The sequence below is a fragment of the Pleurodeles waltl genome, chromosome 9, assembly GCF_031143425.1.
Source record: "Pleurodeles waltl isolate 20211129_DDA chromosome 9, aPleWal1.hap1.20221129, whole genome shotgun sequence".
In the NCBI taxonomy this organism is placed as follows: Eukaryota; Metazoa; Chordata; class Amphibia; order Caudata; family Salamandridae; genus Pleurodeles; species Pleurodeles waltl.
The window spans coordinates 130,573,743-130,599,415 of NC_090448.1; positions in this window are offsets into that span (position 1 = coordinate 130,573,743).

Sequence of the window (25,673 nt, forward strand, 5' to 3'; positions counted from 1 at the left end):
GCTGAGCTGCTGCCAGCAGCAGCGTCCAACCAGCAAAACGCCTCCAGGCCGTATCATTGCTCATGATACGGTCAGCGGTGTTTTGTTGATGTGCCGCTGCACCTTACCGCCGTCCGCCACCATGACCGTCAACGGTATTCCGCCAGCCTTCTAGAATTCCGTCTATGGTCATAATGCGGTTGGGTGGCTGGTAGCCATGGCGACGGTATGTTGGCGGTCGTCACCGTGGCGGTAGGCATCAGTTACCGCCAAAATTATAATGAGGCCCATAGAGTTTAGGAGCAGTCGTTATTTTTACATCTGTGAATTTGTGGGTATTCATACTAGCGTATGATTTGGAGGGTATTTTTCAAAATGTCATCTTTCGTATCAAATGGCTTACATTTGAAAGTTGCAAGTGCAGCAGGTCTCGTAATAAAAATGGAACCTCACTTGTGTAGGTAGGCCTAGTACCCGCAACAAGAAATGACACAAAACACAACATGGATGAATCACATTTTTTCACCGAAAACTGACCCTCTTTTCCCAATGCGGGTAGCACTAACTATTGGACACTAGCTCAGCCAGCATCTAGGGAAACCTAGCCAACCTGTAAATTTTTGAAAACTAGACACCCAGGCGTATCCAGGCTGAGCTGACTTGTGTCACATTTTTTCACCCAGAATCTCCTGCAAGTCTCAAACATTGACTTAAAAAACACTTGTGCATATTTATACTTGGCTTGCAACATTTTAGCATCAACAATTTTGATGCTAAAACAGCACATAGCTAACTCCATATTTATATTTTGATGCTATACCCATCTAGCGTCAAAATATTGGAGTTAGCGCCATGTTTAGGATGACAAAACCACCATGCGTCAATGAGATGCAAGGCAGACGTTCCCCTTCCTAAACACCCCCTGGCACCATATTTACCCCGGATGCAAAAACGACACTAACGAAGGAAGCGGACTCAAAAAATGGCACAAAGTCCGATTAGCGCCAACTTTTAACACCTGGTCAGACCAAGCATTAAAAAGAGGCTCACACACCACCACTCAAGGGAAAAACACAGAAGGAGCTTTGGAAACTGCCAGGACAACATGGAAGTGCTACTGCTCCAGCTTGGCCCACACCGCAAAGACAGCAGATCCAACCACCACCACCGCAGCAACCTCAAACCCCACCACAGCAGCCACAAAGGCAGTGCACAAGGAGGAAGAAGCTCTTTAGACAGTGCACAATCATCTTTGGAATGAGGGAACAAGATGTGGTCCGAATTTACAGACTTAACTGGGAGTCCATCGTACGCCTGCTGTACCAGATTGCGCCACACAAGGCTGCAAACTTCCCATAACATACCACCCATGATAGAACTCCTCGCTGTCCTCCACATTATGGCGTCTGAATCATTCCAGATAATTGGCGCACTAGTGGCTAGTATCTCCCAGTCATCCTTCTCCGTCTGCCTACCAAAGGTCCTGGATGCAATCCTCAGCCTCACTCCCAAACACATCTGCTTCCCAAACAGCCGCAGCTGCAGCAGGAGACCAAGCAAGGTTTCTATCAGATTGCTGGGTTTCCACATGTGCCCGATGCAATGGACTGTACCTATGTCAAACTGGTGCCACCTGCAGCAAGGGAACACCTCTACAGGAACCACAAAGCACACACATTCCATCAATGTGCAGGCCAGCGTGGACCAACATCCTTGCAAAACATCCTGGCAGCGTCCATGATGCATACATCTTACCCCATTGCACCATCAACAAGCGGTTCCAGGATGATGAATATTGCAATGGGCTACTCGTAGGTAAGCCACCATATCAATCATACCACACAACACACCAACCATCGAAGGCAAACAAGACAAACACCACAATAAATACACATGGGCAGGTCCACAGAGATGTGCAGGCAACAACACATAAGCTACACTACACTGCACACATAGCATGTCACAAAAACAGACACCCAAATGTACATAACACAGTGACACTCTGACGGGCAAACCACATTTGGACAGGTGGAGCCAAGTCTCCTTTGCATGCAGAAGCTGCTTACAAGCCAACCTGTGGACAAGCGTCCACAGGTTGGCAACTAAATACAGATCACACACACACATTACACCAAACAAAGAAGCGCACAGGCATGTCAACGGCATAGGCTATGGTCATGTTGAGGAAGTCACACATAGGCACAGTCCCACGTAAACCATGGTGTACAAGCCTCAGGGAGAACCTATATCCAATGCCACACAAGTGGTGCCATAACCAAGTATATATCAGCTACACATATCTGACATACCTGTAGTGTGCACATACACCTGTCTGCTACCTTGTGTCCCACACATACATATACAAAAATATCTGCCTTTGAAGACCATGGGGCTGAATTATAAGAAATGGGGCAGCACTGACTCCAGTGCCACCTCACATGTGCCCCTAGTGTCCCTAAGAACACCATGTCTGTCCCAACTGCCAGAAACGGTCCACCATGGTGTTGAGTCTGTGAAAAATCACTAACATTCATAGATGACATAGTAGGATACGGTAGGAGTATGGTGTAGATACCTGACCTTACATGCACCGTACTAAGGGACCTATGTGAAAAATTAGCTGTGCCCCCTCCCAAAGCCTGCACTGTGCATGTGTAGAAAGTGTCTGTCAGAAATCATGTAATAGAAGCTAGGAGATAGTACTGCACCAAATTGCATCATCCTACCAATGTGGGACACATAATCCTGTACACTCGATGACTGGCACAACCACCATCTGCCACAAAGGGTCACTAAGTGTCACACTGTATGCGTAGTGCAACATGGTAATATGGACGGCACAGTCTGGCTTTGTAGGGCAACTATACTGTATTAACATCTGATACCATTGTGCTGCTAGGAAGTGGTATGTGCCATGTAAGATTAGAACACTGCTTCAAATATGGACTACACAACACAGGTACCTAAATCATAACCATCACTTTTGGGAACAACATAGAAACATCCCAGGGCCTTTGAGCCACTACCCAAGTTTGTCATGTCCATCAACACAGTCCAAAGAAACCATTTCACAAGAACAGGAACATACACTACACCACAAGCAAGTCTGTGTTACCACTCCAACTAAAAAGTACAACTGCTATGGGATGTTCCAAACCTCTATCAACACTTACCAACACATCTCTTCTCTATCCTTTGCAGCTGACCAAGGGTACGGCAGACAGCCGTGGGTGATGACCCCATTTGGCAATCCCACAATGGTGGAACAGCAGGCCTACAATGAGGGACACAGGAAAACTTGCAATATGGTGGAGAGGACATTTGGCCTCCTGAAATCCAGGTTCAGATGCCTGGCCCTGACAGGAGAAAACCATATTGTATGCTCCACCACTTGTTTGCAAGATCATCCTGGCATGTGCAATCCTGCACAACATTTATGTCCAGACAAATATCCTGTGGAGTGAACATGATGATGTACCCAGCAAGGATGAGGATGATGGTGGAGCAGATAATGTGGAGGGGGAACAAATTAACACTGCTGCAGGAGTTCGTAAGAGACTACACATTGTGGAGAACTTCTACACATAGGCCCTCATTATAGCATTGGCGGTAAGTGCCGCTTACCGCCATGCTGACTGCCGCCAACATACCGCAACCGCGGCGGTATACTGCTACCTGTATTATGACCCACACATAGAAATCCACCACTTTACAGACACACACACAAGTCCGCCAGCCCAAAAGTCAGTGTTAAACTGGTGGTACCAAAACCCACACCGCTAAGCCAACAGAAATACGCCCACAGCATCATTACGCACGAATCACCGCGGTGGTCATTCAACCGTGGTAAACCATTGGTGGTACAGATCGTCGCGCTCAACATACATACACATACAAAACTACACCACATTGGACACTTCAAACTACACACACCTGACACACATACACACACCAGACCCACACAATATAAAACACACACCCACACTACTCACAACCCTTTACGACCCAAAGGTTTTGGCAAGTGAGAGAGAGACAAGCCAGGAGCACCCACTGAATCTGAGCCACAAAACACCATCACCCATACATCATCTACGCACCTCACACACACCACTCACACTACACCCATGGCACCACAAAGACACCCTATGTTCTCAGAGGAGGAGCTAAGGGTCATGGTGGAGGAAATCATCAGGGTAGAGCCACAGATATTCGGATCATAGGTGCAGCAGAGATCCACTGCAAGGAAGATGGAGCTATGGCGGAGTGTCGTGGACAGGGTCAACACCGTGAGACAGCACCCAAGAACAAGGGATGACATCAGAAAGAGGTGGAACGACCTACGGGGGAAGGTACGTTCCGTGGTTGCAAGACACCAGATAGCTGTATAGAGGACTGGGGGCGGACCCCCACCTCATCCCCCACAACTAACAACATGGGAGGAGCAAGTCTTGGCGATCATGCATCCTGAGGGCCTCGCAGGAGTAGCAGGAGGACTGGACTCTGCTAAGTCAAATATTTACTACTTTATCCCCACCCTACTTGCATGCCATTACAAAGAACAACCCCTACCCTTACCCCCATCACCGTACCACCTCACATATACCCCACCATTACATCCCACCCATCCCAATACCAAGCCCTGCATGCAACACCAATGCATGGACCCCATCACAGACCTGCATGGACACCCATCACCACAGCATGCACACTAGTGACAATCACATAGTCCAGGGTTCTGCAAAGTTGGTCCTGGAGAGCCAGGTCCATGCCAGATATTTAGCATATCCACATTTAGAAAAAAGATGTTTCAGAAATCTACATTTTTCTAAATGTGGATATGCTAAAAATCTGGCATAGACCCGGCTCTCCAGGACCGACTTTGCAGAACCCTGACTTAGCCAACCAAATCACAATTCACACATGCCAAAGCTGCCTTGCTAATAACAACCATAGAGGTAAACATACCCATGCACAAGATGCCACATGCAGAAACAATAACACTGCATTTACATCCCCACAGGACCCCCACTCAACGTCACCGGAGAGGAGGTGCCAGCCACAACTAGTAACCCTCCCAGAAGAGGCCCACAGTGATGACAGCAGCTCTGCACACCTGGATGACGATGACCAACCTGGCCCATCAGGGACCTCTGGACAGTCGGTTACCCAGGCACAGTCCCAACCCACCACAGAACCTCCCCCCTCAGGAAACTCCACCACAGCACCCACCCAGCGGGCCCACCCTTCTGTCCCCAGAACACGTCAATCTGGAGTGTGTTCACCACTTCAGGGAACCCAGGCAGCCCCACAAACACAGGACGATCAGGGACCTGGGGTCAGTGGCAGTGGGCACACGGTTCAGGGGACAGAGGCACAGGACATCAGGGAAGCTGTGAGGACAGCTGTGTGACAGGGGGAGGACGGGCCCAGGGAACCGACTCTCCACGAGGCACTCACCGACATCCTGGGAGCATACCACCATTCCCAGGAGATGATGGGCCAGACACTGGCCAAGTTGCAGGAGACCCAGCAGCTGCAGGAGGGACAGTACCTGGGGGTCAGGGATGTGCTGATGGTCACCCACACCACCGAGGTCACCATTGCAGGGGTGCTGGCAGACATGGCCAACATCATGAGGGAGGCAGTGGTACACCAACGGGCCCCTGACACTAGCCACATTGAAGAACAGCCCTCCACCTCTGCCGACGCTAGAGAACAGGAGGCCCTGCCACAGGAACAACAGGCCACCAGCACCCCACCCCCTGCAGAAGGAGAAAAACCCCACAAACGGTCGCTGCGATCCAGGCAGAAGCCAGAGAACATTGCCAAGACCCTGCCAGAGAATAAGACTCTCCTGATTGTCATCCTTGTGTCCCACTCTGTAACCCTGTTCACCTTGAACTGCCATTGCTCCACTTCTTAAGCCCCCTTGGACTATGCGCCTGTGATACAAGTAGTCTTGACTCTACCCTGGACTTTCCTCCATCAGCACCCCAGCCCATTGTAATACCCTCTCCACTTATTAGCACCTAAATAAACGCCCTAGGAACAAATTCAAGTATGGAGTCTGTCAATTGTTTATCATATGTATTAGTTTAACAAACTGTAAACATTGCAATTCAAATGCACTGTAATATTTACATAGGTATGACCTGTAGTGGGCAGCATAAACACACCAGGAGCCAGAGTGGGGCACAGAGATCTGAAAATAGAGATGCCAAAGGGTACAGTAAGTGGCCATAGAAATAGAGAAATCAGGCTCCCATGTCCAATGTCAAACACAAAACTGCAATGGAAGGTGAAGTTACAGTGTCTTACCTGTGTGTCACTGGAAGTACTGTTGAATTAGTGTAGTTCTGTTGTCTACATCCTCTTTCTCTGCCTCCTCTTCATCACTGTCCACAGGCTGCACCGCTGCCACATGACCATCCCCAGGCTCATCCTCTTGCAGAAAAGGCACCTGGCGTCTCAAGGCCAGGTTGTGCAACATGCAACGATGATCTGGCACACCTTCTTGGGTGAGTAGTACAGGATCCACCTGTCAGATTGAGGCACCAGAATCTGGCCTTCAGGAGGCCAAAGGTTCGCTCAATGATCCTCCTTGTTTGCCCATGTGCCTCATTGTAACGTTCCTCTACCCTTATCCTGGCATTCCTCACTGGGGTCAGTAGCCATGAGAGGTTCAGGTAACCAGAGTCACCTTCAAATATCGAGTGATACCTGTTAGTCACACACTCACCCTTACGGCCAAACCCACACCCATATACCTACATTAACTGGGTGGGGACCATGGGCTCACCTATTAGACACACCCGGTGCCTCTGGAGTTGGCCCATCACATATGGGATGCTGCTATTCCTCAAGATAAAGGCATCACGCACAGAGCCAGGATACGTGGCATTCACATGGGAGATGTACTGGTCCGCCAAACACACCATCTGAACATTCATAGAGTGATAGCTTCTTCTATTCCTGAACACTTGTTCATTTCTCCGGGGGGGGGGACAAATGCTACATGTGCACCATCTATGGCACCAATGATGTTGGGGATATGTCCCAGGGCACAAAAGTCAGCTTTCACTGTGGCCAGATCCTCCACCTGGGGGAATACAATGTAGCTGCGCATGTGTTTAAGCAGGGCTGACAACACTCTGGTCAACACGTTGGAGAACATTGGCTGAGACATCCCTGATGCCATAGCCACTGTTGTTTTAAAGGAACCACTTGCCATGAAATGGAGCACTGGCAGGACCTGCACTAGAGGGGGGATACCTGTGGGCTGGTGGATAGCTGACATCCGGTCTGGCTCCATTTGGGCACACAGTTCTTGGATTGTACCCCTCCTCCCAAAGTACACAAACGCAAACACCCACCCACCCAACAGCCATCCACCTCACAACAGCATCCAGCCCATGCACCTGCACAAAACTCAGCACACAGACACCTCCTACAACCACTCCCTCTTCCTCCACTCCCAGACCTTCTCCCTCTTCCTGCCCCAGTGTCCCTAAGAAGATTTTCCTGGCAAATATTGACCTCTTCCCTACCCCTACCCCTGTTCTTCTCCTCGGGACAGGGTGGCCAAAACCCAGCCCAGCACCTCAGCCACCAAGTCCACGTCCGCTGTGGTTCCTGCAGCTGTCAGAGAATCAAAGGGGGCACCCGTCAGCCCAGCCAGTGTGCCATCAACTCCTGCCAAGGCAAAATCCATTCCGTCACCTGGCAAGGTGATGAAGGGGACAGCATCCAGCAAGGGGAAGGAGCCACAACCATCTAGCAAGGCCACCTCAAAGACTCCAGCTGCCAGACCCAAGGTGACACCACCATCTGCCAAGGTGAGGAAGGGGCACAAAACACCAGGCAAGGCACTTCAGCTGTCCGAGGCTGCAGGTGAAGGACTGGTGGCTACCAGCACAACTGCCAGCACCGCCATCTGCACCGAGGGCAGCAACGCCAGCAGCCCCACAGCTAGCACCGACGCTAGCACCACCGCAAGTGCGGCCACCTGCACCGCCACCTGCACCGCCGCAAGCACCACTACTCTCAGTAGCCCCAGTGGGCAGCCGTCCGAGGCTGCAGGAGAAGGGCTGGAGTCTCCCCCCACCACTGGCAGCACCGGCACCTGCACCGCTGCAAGCCCCGCCACAAGCACCGCTGACAGAAGCACCATTGCCAGCAGCAGCAGCCCCAGTGGGCAGCCGTCCGAGGCTGCAGGAGAGGGGCTGGAGCCTTCCTCCACCACTGGCAGCACACCCACAGGCACTGGCACTACCACCACTGTGCAGCCTCAGCCACCGCCGGATGGACTCTAGCCCTGCCTCCATGGACTATCATGCATGCTCGTCACTGCACATCTAGTGGCTCAGACACCCAGGTGAGGGACTGTGAACTGCCACACCCCAAGTGTTGCATCACTGGGCACAGAGCCCCCTCCAGAACCAGTGGAGAAATGCATCCACTCATCCTATCCTTGGCAGGATGAAGCACACTGGGAACAAAGCCCCCTCCAGAACCAGTGGAGAAAGCCACCCCCTTGAGAGACTGTGGCTTTGAACTCCCCAGGACCAGGCAGTGGGCAAACTACCCACTTGGGAGACTTGAGAGACTGTGGCTTTGAACTCCCCAGGACCATGCAGTGGGCAAACCACCCACTTGGGAGACTGTGGCTTTGAACTCCCCAGGACCAGGCAGTGGGCAAACCACCCATTTGAGAGACTTGAGAGACTGTGGCTTTGAACTCCCCAGGACCAGTCAGTGGGCAAACCACCCACTTGAGAGACTTGAGAGACTGTGGCTTTGAACTCCCCAGGACCAAGCAGTGGGCAAACCACCCACTTGAGAGACTTGAGAGACTGTGGCGTTGCACTCCCCAGGACATTGCTGTGGGCATGTAGCCCCCTCCAGGAGCAGTGACGTTGTCCCATCTTGCGGCTGATGTGCCCCCCATACCCCCCTGAGGTGCCTGTGTGTTTTGGACCTGATGCCCCTGCATTGTTCTCTCCGTATTGAGGCAGGAGTCAAGTGTGGGCTTGGCCAATGTGATATGGCCCTGTGGCCCATGGACATTATGAGTGGACAATGTACTGCCTTATGTACAGATTGTATATATTGTAAATACTGTTTTTGAATTTGTAACGTATATCTGACTATTTGTAATATAACACTCGTTTAACTCTATTGCTTTTGTCCTTGCGTTCTCCCAGAGGATTACGGGGTGTGTATGTAATGTTGTTGCATATGTTTGGGTGTATGGTGTTGGGGGTGAGGGTGGGGGTGTTGCGTGTTGCGTGTGTATGTCACTCTCTTTTTCCTCCCCCGCTCCCCTGTGTGCTAGGTGCAGTACTCACCATGGTCGTCGCCGCTGCCGTTCGTACTCCTGGTAGATGAGAAGATACACCAACATCGGTAACACCTGTAGTTCGGGCTCCATGGCGTCCTAGTTCTTCATTGAGTGTCGAGAGGTGAGTGGTTTCCCTTCTGTGTACTGTTTCCGCCTTGCTTTTGATGGCATTGGTACCGCCCCGGAAAAGCTGGCAGATGGGCAGGTTGTAATGTGGTGGGTGGTACATGACTTCCGCCTGCCTGTTGGCGGTTACCGCTGCAGTCTTTGTTGTTACCGCCATGGAGGTCAGAGTGTTAAAGTGGTTGTCTGTGTTCGCGGTTTCTGCCGTGGTCATGATTCCATTTTTTTTACCACCGGCCTGTTGGCGGTATTACCGCTGCTTTAACACCGACCGCTAGGGGTGTAATGAGGGCCTATATTTCTAACTATGATATGATCCTTTCTAAAGTTCCCCTTCTGAAAAGGATGAACCTACATCCACAAGCTATATAAGGATATAGAAGTAACTTGTTATTTCTTATTTCTTTAGATCTCCTACAAAGATAGATATTGTTAAAGCATACAAAAGAAAGTTTACATGTTTAATGAGACCATTACAAAATAAATGTATTTTAGCATTAGAAGTCAGGAGAGCTCACTTTCGTAATACAAAACGATATTTTAAAGAACATATGGAAGAAGGAGGAAGATGAATACAAGAAGAAAATTATATATCCAAAATTAAAATTGAATAGAACACTTAACAGAAAATTGTGTGTTTACGAAAGGAGAAATCAGTTCAGAAAGAGACTTATTGAGATCAGCATCTGTGAGCACACATTTGAAGTTCTGGGATAGCCTGTTCAAATATTAATGAAAGAAAAGGCAGTTATTCCTGTAGTGTATTTTTTTGTGGGCAAGAAGCATACTTCCAGGTGGCTACTGATTGGAAGGGTGTTTGTTATTTACCTCTACTGTTCCCTAAAATGTATCATGTACATAGCATATATGCTTTCACAATGACTTCATCTCACAGGCATATATGCAATACTGCTGATGAAAGACAGTTAGTGGAATATACTTTTTGGTGCAATCATCTCTCCTGTAGAAATAGTTCTTAAGGATGAAACAATCAGAAAGCGTTCTACTGCAGTAGATAAGCTGGCCACAAACACAACTAGTGCTTTGTCAGCAGTTAATATGGAATTAGTAGCTCTTAGTTTAATGGTCTGACAAAATTGATTAACTTTAGATATCTTATTATCAGAGAAAAGCAGAGTTTGTAAAATGTCGAAGGCTCCACTGTGCAGTTCATACATACTGTATGAGAGTAAGTTGATTAAAGAATTTACAAAGAACATTTCTAACCTTAAACCTGAAATAGAAATCTAGACGACTAGTGTTTAGGAACCTTAGGCAAAGGTGCTTCTGCTATAAATAATAGGCTTGGAACTGCAGGTAGTGGATTTTTAGACGTCATATCAAAACTTGTGTTAATCATTGGCCTTGGCTGAATTTGTTCACATGCTTTGTAGAAGGGATTTAAGTATTACTCAACAAGAAAGAAAAACTGAGAAAGAGAAACGAAACAGAGATAAGAAATAGAATGATTCAAAGGAAAAATTAAGGCATTCAGGAAGTTGGAGGAAACAGAAACTTTGAAAAGTAAAGGAGATGAGACAGCAAAGAGGGAATGTGCACCTTATAGATTCATATGTTATAAAATTGTGATGGCTATTCTAACCATCGGATGGAGGGAATTGATGGAGCGAGATTCCTCACTTTGTGAACAAAACACAATTAATTTAAAATTGCAAATGTTTATGCAAAAATAACACACGTAGTAGGTAGCTATATCTAGGCGTTGTAAAGAATTCAAAGAAATAATAATGTATTGACTTAAGTTATTCTAACTATGGATGTCACATTAACAGCATATTTTGCATTTGGCATTGAAAAGACTATTTTTGCACTGAATTGTTGTTTTTCACAAGAAATGTTTTCTTTTTTGCTTGAGATAATGTAACTTTCCATAAACATTTTGTGAAGGAGTGAATAGGCATTTAGTTTCTATTAGACAACTGATAGTGAGGTTCTCAGTGGAAGGAGAGGAGATGACAGAAAGCATGACTCATGGGATGAACTGCCTGAACCGCAAGATGCGTGCAAAGTAACTTTTCAAGGATGATTTTCTGTGGTCCTCTGTGAAGACGTGAGAAACTGGGGAGTTTTCCTACTCCCATGGTTTTACCTAGCTCCCATCCAATATTGAGAATGGGGAATATGTTATTTATTGTGATGTGAGTGTTTGTAAATTTATATCACATCCAACAAATATCACACTCATACCAAGTCGGCTATTCCTCTTACCCAAACACATATCACACTCTTAAAAAGTACAGAAATCGCCCTTACCAAATACATATAACAATTACAGAAAAAGCACTATCCATTTATCCAAACACATTTCACACGTATAGCCAGTGCAATGCACTGACAAGTGCTCTACTCTGCATTATTAGATACATATCACCATCATTACATGAATGTTGCTCCTCTTCAGCAAACATATATCAAAACCATAAGACCACTGCCACTCTACACCGACTACGTTAAAAATCATTGTAAGAACTCTACTTTTAATCGAATAATTATCTCTCTCATAATAACTACACAGCTTGACTTCACCAAATACACAAAAGGGCCACAGCGAGAGCACTTTTCCTTTTCACCAAACTCACGCCACACCCCCATCCAGTGCATTACACTCATCATACACATTTTCATTTGTGTTTATTGTATTCGCATGTATATTTTTTAATTGAAATGTAACCCTTTAACATAAGTGATGCATATGGTTACTAAAGTTGTACGTAGGTTCAGTTACAATGGGGTGGACAACGTCTAAATTACTTTGACTGATGAGCTATAAACATAGAAATAAATTATGAATATGTGTAATACTTACTACTAGAATATATTTGAGTTGCCTTGTATGGCCTATTTTAGCATTCATGCATATTGTAAATCTCATAACCCAGGTCCTTTAATTTTTTTACACTTCTATGTATTTTATGTTTAGTTTTTGAAAACTTAAAGATAAAAAAGTAAAGTTATTATTTTCAAAAATTGAACGGTAACAGTATTCACGAGTGACCGTCTACAGCATGTACACAACAGGGTTGGCAATTTTCAAGATGCTGAATGTGAGTTTTTAGAATTTGCATTAACGTGGAGGAGATTAGACCCAGAATGTTTAATGGTGGCATTCCATGGTGGATGCCAGCACATGGAAGGGTCACAATCACATCAAATCTACTACACCACATCACTAAAAACGTACTACATCCAAACCATGTAAAATATTTTTCTAAAGGAAACAATCATAGCAAGTGCATTGCTTGTTTTTACCACTCTCACATCTATAGCCAGTTCAGTAAGATTATTCAACAAACACATATTATGCTTCAGAAAACTCATCACAACCCTAGCACATAGACAACTGACCTCTCTCTTTAAACTAATTTAACATTTATAGCATGTGCAATATTCCTCTTAAAGAAACAGACAGTCATATCAAGTGCCCTAATTGGCTGTACTACCATCACATCCATATAAAGCGCACCACCTATCTTCATTAAACACATCTCACATTTCAGAAAACACATCACAAATTAGCAAGTGCATTGTTCTTTAGGGTTGAGCGCACAAGCGCCAACTACTGAAAACTTATGAGGCTCGATGTTGTCAGCCTGGTTTCTGCACTACTTTATCTGTTTATTTTCCACGCATAGCGATCGCGCTGGGTTTTACATAGCGCAATCATGCTCTTTTTTTTGGTTTTCCATTTCAGCGTGATCACGCACGTTTTTTTTCTTTCCATTTGAGTGGCAAGAAAAGTCTGATTAGGAGTTTACAACGCTAATAGCAACTCGGGCAAATGCAAGACCCGTTGCATTGAAAATGCTTATTTAATTTGATATCATAGTTAAAACATATGCAGTCCCTCTCTTCACCCAACGTGTAACACCTATAGCATGTGCAATACCTGTCTTTTGGACGGCATCGCACTCGAAGCAAGTGCACTACTGCCCTTCATCTCCCACATACAGTGCTCATAGCATGCACAGTATCCCTCTTAAAATAGCAGCAAGCATGCTATCTATTTTCTCTGACGTAATTTAGGCAAACAATGTACAAACTATGGTTTCAAGTTCAAAAGATCAGTGGTTTTTACTATTACAAATAATTGGTGGCTTTGTTAAAATCTACGTTGTTAAGGGTATTGCAGTTGCCAGGGCATTTTATTGTTCAAAATTAAAATGTAGATGCGGTGCAAATATGTACAAACATTGGATTCTCACCCTTTAACTTCATTTGCAAGAAGGGAAAAATCAATTTTATTTCTCTATGGCTAAATAACATGCATCTTTTAAATTGTTTCAGAAAGCATTTTAAGTCAAAGGGCAATGTTGTGTATGACATTAAAGGGCTCACGTTTTTAGTTTAAATTCTGAAGATTTAGCTAACCCAGAAGCAATTTATTCCAGACATGTCAGAAAATGTGACACGCTTAGTCTTTACACTTAAATGACTCCCAAGAGATAACATTACATTAACAAAATAAACTCAGATAAGCTCTGTTTCCAACACATCAATCCTTAGGTCCTCGCTGAGAAGCAGGCTCTCCATTACACTGCTTGAAATCTGATAAGGCGAATTGGTCTAAGAGCACACACTTGTTTTACTCCGTCTGGAATGGCACTGTTTACATTCATCTTGCAAAAAAGGACGAATGTGTTTGATTTGGCCTGGCAGATGGACGTCAGAATTTCACTCAGATAGTAAAATAAATGCTTTTGTGATTCATCCATAACAAACAATGTATCAGTTCCCTTCACAGTCCGTGTTCCACCATGGTATATTCAGTAACTTTGAAATACATTGTATCTTGTTACACCTGTCTGAAAAAATCATGATGTGATTTGGTGCATCAGCCATTCACAGGCTGGCAAAGCATTTGTCGTGCTTGGCAGATGGGAACATGCTGGTTGTTCTATACCTATGCTTTTAAATGTGGTGTTTTCCTATACACACATTGGTGTCAATTTACTTCACAGACCACGAAGTGACCACCATTGTCTATCAGTCACAACAAGAGGAAAAAATACTTTGTTGATTGCCTAATTCTTTAAAGGGTGCTAACTATGGGGGTCATTCTGACCCCTGCCGGCGGCGGAACCCGGCGGCCTGGCTGGAACCGCCAGAATACCGCTGCGCGGTCAAAAGACCGCCGCGGGAATTCTGGGTTTCCCGCTGGGCTGGCGGGCGACCGCCAGAAGGTCGCCCGCCAGCCCAGCGGGAAACACCCTTCCATGAGGATGCCGGCTCCGAATGGAGCCGGCGGAGTGGAAGGGGTGCGACGGGTGCAGTTGCACCCGTCGCGATTTTCAGTGTCTGCACGGCAGACACTGAAAATCTTTGTGGGGCCCTGTTACGGGGGCCCCTGCAGTGCCCATGCCATGGGCACTGCAGGGGCCCCCAGGGGCCCCACAACACCCTATACCACCATTCTGTTCCTGGCGGCCAAAACCGCCAGGAACAGGATGGCGGTATGGGGGTCGGAATCCCCATGGCGGCGCAGCAAGCTGCGCCGCCATGGAGGATTCCCCAGGGCAGCGGGAAACCGGCGGTACACCGCCGGATTTCAGTTTCTGACCGCGGCTGTACCGCCGCGGTCAGAATGCCCATGGGAGCACCGCCAGCCTGTTGGCGGTGCTCCCGCGGTCGTTGGCCCTGGCGGATTTTACCGCCAGGGTCAGAATGACCCCCTATGTCCCTTGTGATAAATATCAAATACTGCCAACAGTAATTTATGGCAATTTGCAGTGGCAGAGGCAGGTTATTTGTGTAGCACTAAAAGATCAAATGCTTTTTGGGGGACACCATTGCCAGTCCTGCTTATTAACATTTCAAAATAGGTGTGAAAGAAATCGCAGAGGTGAACAAAGGCAGGTTGAGAAGTCTGACAGTGATGTGGCATAAATACCCAGTAACAATTTCAGACATGGACCAAAGCATTCAAGTAATAGTTCCTCCAGAGAAGCCGGGGGCATGGTGGTGGGGTGGTTCACACCACTAATAGTGAGCTAAACTTGCACCTTCTAAATTTGTATAGATGCAATAGGTTTTGAAGGGGAGCTGGTGGGAGGGGGTTGTTTCACACCACCAATAGTGAGCATAACTAACACTTTACAAATTTGCAAAGAAGCCATAGGTTCTAAAGGCACACTCATTATAGGGTCCAATACATTGATTGTGTGCTTAGCATGCCTCACGTTCAAGAATTGTGTTTAGAGTACACTGTCCCAGAGGAAACATTGAGAACTGTAAGACACTGGCGATTTTCTTGCCACATGTTAACTAGAAGGTGGCTAAACAGACGTGAGCATAGATGCAGTGCAAAAACGTGGCAGTGTGATTTAATGTGTCCGGTTAGTTTTTAAATTGTGTATAACCTCTTCATTCACTACTACATTTAATTTTCTTCAATTTTTCCATCCTGCAGCTTCTCAGTCGTATTTTAAGATGGCAATCTACTTGTAAATGTAGAGGGGAAAAATCTCAGTTATACAGAACTGAAATCTCAGTCTGTATAAAGCAGAGTTAGACTAACCATGAAGAGAAGAGTCATATCACAGAGCTATGGCTACAAATCAGAGAGACTCAAAGCCCAAACAGCCGAAGCCATTCATTATTTCAATAAAAGCTAAGTCAATATGCTTGATGAAATACCACAACTAATCATGAAATAAAAGGTATACCACAAACCCGACTGAACTCACCTTGAATTGCAATCATTCTGTCCCTAAACATAACTTCAGGAAATATACTCACTTTGCGCTATGTTTTTTTTTTGGAATAAAAAAAATAAAAAACATAGCCACTGCCATTTGCATGAAAAATTGTATTTTTCCTTGAAATGATGGATATGTATTATTAATGTATTCATACGTTTTTTTCATAAAACAGTTTCAATGCCCAAAAGTCAAAATGCCAGTGTCAGACACAGACAGATTCTGCCTTGAATGCAGAACTATTACATGAATGGAATGCCTATTACATACAAATATTTCTACTATCATTACACCAGGAGTCAGTATTGCAACAAAGTGAATGCCCATATCATTCCAACAATTACCACCACTATGCCAGAGGAAGTATTCCGCAAGGAGTGTTCAGCCTGGGAGCACATTCTATTTATGAACACAAAAGGAAAATAATGATCATCATTACCTCCCGTCCCTCCCTCGCCTTCATTTAGACCAATGAGACATAGGAGGCTCCCTGTCTCCCCATAGACCCTCCCTTCCCCTTAAAACCCCCCCACACACCCACCACCTCCTGTTCTTTATTTGTCTAGCCCCGCTAGACTTACCTTCTTCTTCGTCCTCCACGGCTGGGCCTGGGGGTCTTCGGCTTTGCTCTCCTCGAGGCGCGGAGCTCCTCGGGGAGGGTTCCTGGCGGTCGCGTCTCCGAGAGGCGGACGTGGCCGCCTAAGAGACGTGTCCTGGGAGTCGGCTGACGAGGTCGGTCGGCTCTCTGCGTCTGGGGCTTCAACTTTCGGATCTTCGGCTCGCAGGGACGAGCTGATGTGCTGGTTTGGATTTTCAGCATTTTTTGAGATAGGACGGGCGTTCTGCCCGCGTTTTTAATAGGTTTGGGCTAATTGTTTATGTATTGCCATTTGCTGTTTCTTTTTTAGGGGGAGGACCTTTCTCACTTATTTAAAGGGGTTGGGGTCCTATGGCTGGCATTTCTGGTTTGTATCATTCCGAAGGTGCCTGTCAAAAGACGTAGGATTGTTTCCTCTTCCTCTTCATCGGGGAGGATGGTGAGGTTCCCCTCTCCACGCCTGGGGGTCGCCAGGTTCCGATGGGGGCTTCTGCGCCACTCATGTCCAGAGAAGAGGTTCAGGACATGATTGAGGTGGCTGTGTCTCGGGCTCTCCAAGCAGGGGTGGCCAGGCCTGGTCGTTCTCCGGCGGCCCGTCCTCCTGGGACTGTGGAGAGGTCCTCTTCTGGGGATGATGATGATGACGTTCCATCTACTTCTTCTGGTGGGAAATATGTCTCCAGGGAAGAGATGTGGGAGGTGATGTCGCATGTTCAGGACAATTTAGGTTTTCCTGTGTTTCAGCCTACGGGGACGAATTTGCATTTGTTCCCTCAGTATCAAACACCTTCTAGGTTTGCCATGCCTTTTCAGGGCCCTGTGAAGGAGATGGTTCTCTGGGAATGGAAGGATGTGGATAAGTCTCAGGTGCCACGGTTCCTTCAGAAACTGTACTTGCTGGAAGGGGAGGATGTGTTACCTCCCTCAATTAAACTGGATTCCATTCTGGCGACCCTGATTGGCAAGACGGCGGTCAATCCATAGGATTGTGTGGCTACGGATGCCACTGAACGTAAGGTGGATTCTGGTCTTAAGAGGGCTTTTGCGGCGGAGAATTTGGCCCTCAGAGCGGGTATATTATCTGCTTATTTTGCACAGTCACTGGTGCAGGATTTTGACAAACTGGCGGTGGCTGTTCAGGAAGGTTCGGAGTGCTCAGAACTTCTGGCTGTTATGGAGCAACAGGCCAAGTTGCTGGCGGACATGTCTTCTGATGTGGTCTGTACTTCGGCTCTGGCATCGGGAGCTTTGATTGGGGCTCGTAGGTCCCTCTGGTTGAGGTTGTGGAAGGCAGATCCTGGGGAGAAATCTGCTCTCCTGAGACTACCTTTTGAGGGGCGTAATTTGTTTGGTGATCAGTTGCCTTCCATGCTTTCCAAGGCATTTAAGGAGAGGAAACACGCCTTGCCTTACAAAGGTGGTTCTTCTTCTGGCGAGGGGTGGAGGAAGCATTTGCGCTCATCTCCCAAGATGGATTCCAAATCTTTTTCTTTCAGGAAACGTCGTTTTTAGCCCGGTTTTTCTCCTAAGAAGTCTGCCCCTTCGAACCGGGGTGGGTTCAAGAAGGGGTCCTGACAATCATTGTGGGCCTGGCATAGGGCAGGTTGGGGGACGGCTGAGGCACTTTCTTTCAGTGTGGCAGAAGAGTGTCAGCGATCATTGCGTGCTGGACATTGTAGACAATGGCTACGCCATAGATATCGAAGTGGTGCCTCCAGATTCCGGGGTGCTTCCCACTCCTCTGCCTACAGTCAGGGCCCAGAGACAGGCATTGTTGGATGGGGTCCGGGACTTGCTTCTCAAGGGGGCCATCTCCTAGGTTCCTGTGGGGGAGAGAGGTCTGGGCACTTATTCAGTCTTGTTTCTGGTTCAGAAGGTGTCAAAGGGTTTTCGGCCTGTCCTCAATCTAAAAGGGGTGAATTCCTGGATCAGGACGGCACATTTCCGCATGCTGTCCATTCAGACTATATTTCCTCTGGTCAATCCGAGGGATTTTTCTGGCATCTCTGGATCTGCAGGATGCTTACCTCCATGTTCCAGTGGCTCGGTCTTCTCAGCGATTCCTACGTTTTGCGGTAGGCCTGGACCATTATCAGTTTTGTGTCCTACCATACGGCCTCAAGTCCTCTCCCCGCATTTTCACCAAGGTGCAGGCCCCTCTGGTGGCTCTTCTACATTCAGAAGGGGTGTTTATTCATCCTTATCTGGACGATATTCTAATCCAAGCGTCCTCTCAGGAGCTGTTGCGGAGGCATGTGATCCGGGTTCTGGTGGTCCTGCAAAACCACGGGTTTTTGGTCAACTGGGGGAAGTCAGATTTGGTTCCTTCCCAAGATCTGGTGTTTCTCGGGGCTCGGTTTCTGACTCTTCAAGGCTTTTGTGACTGTGTCGGAGAAACGGTTGTTGGTCCTCCAGTCTCTGGTGAGGTCGATCTTGTCGCAGCCTGCTCCCAGTGCCCTTCAGTGGTTGCATCTGCAGGGTCATTAGGCGTCGGTGATTTTTCTGGTTCCCTGGGCACGGTTCCATCTTCTTTGCCTGATGAACTGGTTCCTGGTTCATTGGTCTCCAGGGTCAAGTTCTCTTCTGGTGCGGATTCCGGTGTTGAGGTTGGTTCGTAGGGAGTTGGGTTGGTGGCTGGTGCCCGCTCATCTTCGGGTAGGGGTATCTTTATCTCCTCCTCTCCTGGTGGTGGTGACGACCGATGCCAGCCTCTCCAGCTGCGGGGCTTGGATGGGGTCGGCTCAGATCCAGGGGTTTTGGTCACCTCTGGAAGCCAGACGCTCCTCGAATTGGCGGGAGTTGAATGCGGTGCTTCTAGCTCTGATTCATTTTCAGGACTCCCTGAAAGGTGTTGCGGTTCTTATTCGGACAGACAACTTGGCGACCAAAGCTTATGTGAACCAGCAGGGGGGGACCAGGTCGTGGGCTCTGTTCCGCCTTGCCAGGAAGATTTTTGTTTGGGCTCAGAAATGGGTTCTTTCCCTGCGTGCCACCTACATTCGGGGGGTGGTCAATGTTCGGGCGGATCTTCTGAGCAGGGTGATTCCTTCCTCTCAGCTTTTCTCCCTCCTGTGGTCTCTGTTTCATCATCTGGTTCACCTATGGGGTTTTCCGGTGGTAGATGTGTTTGCGTCTCCAGACAATGCTAAACGCAATCGCTTTTGCTCCCGGTTTCGTTGTCCTCATGCTTGGGCGGTGGACGGGATGTTGTGTCCTTGGCCTCAGGGTCTTTTGTACGCTTTCTCGCCCTTTCAGTTGCTCCGTGCATTTCTATTGAGGGTACGTCTTTTGAAAGCCAGGGTTCTCTTGATTGCACCCCATTGGCCGAGGGCAAATTGGTTTCCGTTGCTTCAGTTGATGGCGTTGGGTCACGTGTGGACTCTTCCTCTCTGTTCGTCGCCTCTAGAGTTTCCTTGCCTCTCGATGGGGGTCACTGAGGCGGTTGTACTTGACGGCATGGAAGTTGAACGGCGGGGTTTGACGGGTTTGGGAGTTCTGGTGGCTTTGAGTTCTACTTTACTGGCTTCCCGATGGCGTTCCACTTTGCTGTCTTATGGTCAGCAGTGGAAAGTTTTTTCTTCTTGGTGTTCCCGGCATAAGTTGCATCCTACGTCTGCTTCTCTTTTTGATGTGATGCAGTTTTTACAGGATGGTGCCCAGTTGGGTTGGTCGGTGGCTTCTCTACGGGTGCAGTGGGCGGCGATTCAGGCTTTTAGGAGTCCATGGCGTAATCTGTCTGATGAGGGTCATTTGATGCCTCGATTTTTCCAGGGTCTTCTTAACGTGTTTCCTCACCCGGTGCGTTCCTTTGCTTCCTGGGATCTTTCATTGGTATTGGATGCTTTGACTGTTGCTCCCTTTGAACCTCTGGGGGACTGTGACTTGCATCAACTTTCTTTGAAAACTTTTTTTCTTGTGGCCTTTACTTCGGCCCGCCGTTTAGGGGAATTGGGGGCCTTGGCCTGCTCGTTTCCTTTTTGTAAGGTTTTTCCGCATCGTGTGGTGCTTGTTCCGGTTCCTTCTTTTGTTCATAAGGTGAATTCGTCTTTCCAAGCTCGCCAAGAGGTCATCCTTCCTTCATTTTGTCCGGATCCTTCCTCGGATGAGGAGGTTCGGTTGCATTCTTTAGATGTGCGTCGGGCCTTGTTGGAATATCTACGGGTAGTTGCTCCTTTCCGGAAGGGTGATTCTCTTTTTCTGAATTTCGGTCCGGCTCGGAAAGGTGAGAAGCCTTCCACGGCTTCTTTGAGTCGGTGGGTTCACTTGCTGATATTGATGGCTTACTCTTTGAAGGGGAATGTTCCACCCCAAGGGATTCAGGGCCGTTCTACCAGGGGTATGGCTGCTATGGTGGCGGAGCTTCAGGGTGCTTCTGTGGCGGAAATTTGCAGGGCCGCAACTTGGGCCTCACCTTCGACCTTTGTTCGTCATTAAAGGCTGGCGGACTTGGGCAATTTGAAGTCGGTATTGGGTCACTGTGTCTTGTCCTCTATGATGTAATAGGGGAGTGGGGACTCGGTGGTCTTTCTTGGTTGTGATTAAACTTGTTGCAACTCAGTGTCCGTCTCCTGTTTTCTCTTGCTATGTCTCATTAGTCTAAAGGAAGGCGAGGGAGGGACGGGAGGTACTGCGTCCATTACTTACATTAATGGCATTATTCCTAGTCCTACTCCCTCGCCTTCCTTTCCGTTCCCTCCCGCCCTCCTGAGTTGCTGCTTGGGTTTGTTTTTGTACAGGAGGTGGAGGGGTGGGGGTGTTTAAGGGGAAAGGAGGGTCTATGGGGAGGCAGGGAGCCTCCTATGTCTCATTGGTCTAAAGGAAGGCGAGGGAGTAGGACTAGGAGTAATGCCATTAATGTAAGTAATGGACGCATTATACCAAAGCCACCAATATATCAAGGGTAGGCACCCACGGCTCCACAATAGACCAGTTACTACCACCATTATACCAAGACAAGCATTATGCCAGGATGGGCACTATCATGTAATGGATCACCACATATGCCAAGAATGACAACATTTGTTCCATGACTGCAGTTTATCAATAGTGGGCATAATAATGGGAGCGTGTCCCCAGTACACCAAGAATGTCCATTGTTATGCAAGGGCTTCATTCTGCTACATACCCGTAATTCCCAAATTAGGGCAGAATTACCACCATTGCACCACCGGTAACATTAAATCAGAAATGGGCAGGAAAGTGTGATGGATTTTTACAATATGCCATGCGTTAACACTGTTATATTAAGCGTGTACACCCTCATACGACAGATTCCATACATATGTCATGAATTTTATGCATTAAGACCGATGGACCGTGTAGGAGCTCCCATCATGCTCCGCGGCTAGCCACTGACGCAGATGGAAGGAGGCACGCTGGAGCTCGGAGGCATTATGCTCGTGCTGCGGTGTTTTCCAATCGCTGAAATATCATCGAGCCGCTGAAGTCGCTGAGGAGGGGTTTCCTGCTCCCTCCTGCTTGCCGCAAGGCACGTTTGACATCGAAAAGGATCTGAGGGCTGCCTCCTCGCACATGAAATTCGAGCTGTCGGGGGAAACGTTTTTACAGATGCCCGATCCTGCCCCGCCCCATGGGAGGAAACCAGATCAGCATAAAGGAGAAGGGAGGTAAGGCAGGGGATGTTGGGACCTAAACAGAGGTGGCAGTCTCGCTTTTTTGAGAGATCAAAACGGTGCCTGCTTCAAAAAAAAAACTTTCACTGTGTCAGAATAAAGTATTTCAGCCACTCTCAGTGCTCTCAGTGCTCTATGTGCTCCATATGGTCAGTATACCAATGTACTCTAAAGTTACTTGCTAAAGGTCACTAACCCCAGCTACACAGTGCACACTGCCTCTGGTGCAATCTGGTACGTAACAAGCACTCTTCAGTCAGAGCCAGTGTCAGCTGCACAGGGAGAGAAAAAAAAGGCTTTGGGAGTCTCATGTCAGGACAAGGACAGGGAACAACATTTGCAATGCATCGATCTCCACATCAATTTCAGGGCAAAGGACACCCTGCTTCGAGGGCTGCCAAAATAGCATAAAGTGCTAAAGCAAAGCCGATAATCATATGAACTTGGAATCACCCCCAAACACTGCCCCTCTGCTAACTAATGACTCATATCTCAGCTTTACCCTCCCTCACAACTTACCACCTTCAATCATCCACATGGTGGATCTGCATCTTTGCCCCGATTCTTTGCCCGAGGTGGCCAGAGAGCCGGGCCCAGACTTGAATTCGGAATCGGTCAATAAAGTTTGTTCACTTCTGAATCAATCAACGCTCAGCTTGAACTGTGAGACTAATTGTAGTAAAACCCAGGACACAGGCTCTGCATCCAAGCTGCTATATCCCCTGTTCAGTGGTGGGGTGGGGAGGGGCCCAAAAGATATTATCCCTGCGCTAATCATCGACTCCATTTCTGTCCCCAGGTCCTCCTCTAACACACTTCGAGATCCAGTCTATATCTTCGGGATTAATACTGCAATGGGGCTCCCTGTGAATTCCATAGTAAATGGACCCCCCAGCCGGCTCAAGATTAGCTGAACTCACAAGCTAGGCATCCGTCTCAGGAACATAGAGACAAGGCAAGCACTGGCACCCCCTCAGAAAATTAGCTCCTTCAGATTTTAACTGAACTAAGAACCTTGAAAATCTCACAAGAAGAAGTAAACCAGAGAACGGAATCACAATTAAATTTGATCTCTGGCAATATACAGCAATTTAACTCATGTACCAAAGAGGTAGAGCAGCGAGTATCCGATCTGGAAGATTCACGCTCTTCTCTGGACCCGTCAGTGGCAAAATGTCAAGCAGATCTTTTAGACCTACAGATTCGGCTAGATGATGTTGAGAATGTGCATGCAGATCTAACCTGAGACTTACGGGGGTCCCTGAAAGACACAAAAATGGGCAGACTGATACAGACCTAATCACCGATCTTCTCTTACATCATGTTCTCTCAGAACCAATGGATAAACATTTAGATCTCACTATCATGCGGCCCATCGGGTCACTGCGGTACAGCCACCCAATGAAAAATACCCTCAAACTATTCTTGTAAACTTTGGCGACTTTCGCATCAAGGATCGCATTCTACAGCAAGCAATCAAGAGTAAAATACACCAGATTTCTGGCGATTATGCATTTGAAAACTTCTCAGATATGTCGGTGGCTGCTGCGCATCACAGGAGAAAATTGAATGGGATAATCTCCGCATTTCAAAAAGCCGGGCCCCAGCAGGACTCCTGCAACAATCTAAACTAAAAGTGTTTTTTTTCAGGGACATTCAAATTTAGTCCACACAGGGGATGCTGCTAAGACTCTTTTGCAGTCGATTCAAAACTCTGATCGATCAGGGCGAAGGGGGGGAAGGGAAAAAACTTAAAAAAGAGAATGGAAGGAGGGGAGCACACTATGCACAAAAAGGTTTGAAATCCTTTGGGAAGGGTTGATCCTACAGAGCCTAAACATAACTCATCACTTTGGCACTTACATTCCAGTCCCTGTGTAGTCTTTTGCAATTAGGGGGCCATGTCAAGTCACCTGATTAGAGAAGAAAGGACTCAGTGGGTGGGAGTGGATCTGGATTGCCAGACAGGAGGACCCCAGGTGTTGGACACCTAAAGGGTCGGGTGGGGGTATAGGGAGATGGAAGAGGGAGGCACAAATGGGTACCAGATCTTTTTTTACCATACTAAAATGTAGTTATGTGCAATGCAGAAAGGCTATGTCGATAATGCAGATGACACCTTCCGATGCAGGCCAAGGTCAAAGCCTTCTGGCGGCTTTAGATCACTTAATATGTAGGCAATTCATTACAAGAATCCAATGGCAAGGTTGAACCCCTCATTTTAAATAGTCTCTTGGAATGTCAATGGGCTAAATAATTGGAGGAAAAGGAGTGCAATTGAAGAGAGGATAAATGTTTTAAACCCCTCTGTTATTCTATTACAAGAAACTCATATTCCAGTAAAATAAATAGTGGGCTTTAACTTGGTTAAAAGGTCCGTTGATTTTGGGGTGATTGCCGCAGCCCCACCACTCACAGAGGTGCAGCGGTCTTTTTGGCTACGGATCTTGGGGCTCGGGCACTCGATTTTCTTAGTGACCCTGAAGGGCGGTGGTGGTGGGTGCACTGCCTAATCGTTAAAGAAAGATTTACTTTTGTCAGCTTTTATGCCATTCATGGATACTACTGTTAAGAGTAAAAAACAACATAAACCTAGAGTTGCTAAAATCTTTGAAGATTACATTAAAGTATTGATGCTTTGTGACCCTTGGAGAATAAACATCCCAAATGAGAGAGAGTATACGCGCATCTCAAGCCGGTTTAAAAGCGCCTCCAGACACTATTTTTTTCTGGTGTCTAAAACAATGCGTTTCAAGAGCCAGTCTGTGAGGCATTCTGGTCTATCCGATCATGCCACCCTGGTGCTGGAAGTGTTCTTTTTTCCAGAATACTCTATGTCCAAAACTAGAAGGTGGGTGTTTAACCAGCAACTCCTTCAAGAGGAGAGATTGGTACAGGCCTCTAAAAGTCGAAATAAATGAATTTTTCAAATATAATCAGGGATCTGCAACTCTATCTGTGGTGTGGGATTCATTTAAGGCCTTTTTTCGGAGATTGGTAATCGCAAAGGGGGCAGCAGGTAAATCTTATTAAAGGCAACAAGCTGGGATATTATAAGAAGCAGTTCAGGGGAGTTTAGCTACCTATCTCCCTGCCCCTACGGAAAACAATAGAAAATCTTTTGAACTAGCTAAAAGGACACTGCCCAATGATCTTCTAAGAGAGTTGACTAAGGATATCAGACTCACAGACAGAAGGTTTATGAAAAGAGTAACTTTACAGGCAAACTCCTGGCCTGGCAAGTTCAAGGCCAAATTGCTAGCAATATGATACATGCACTGAGG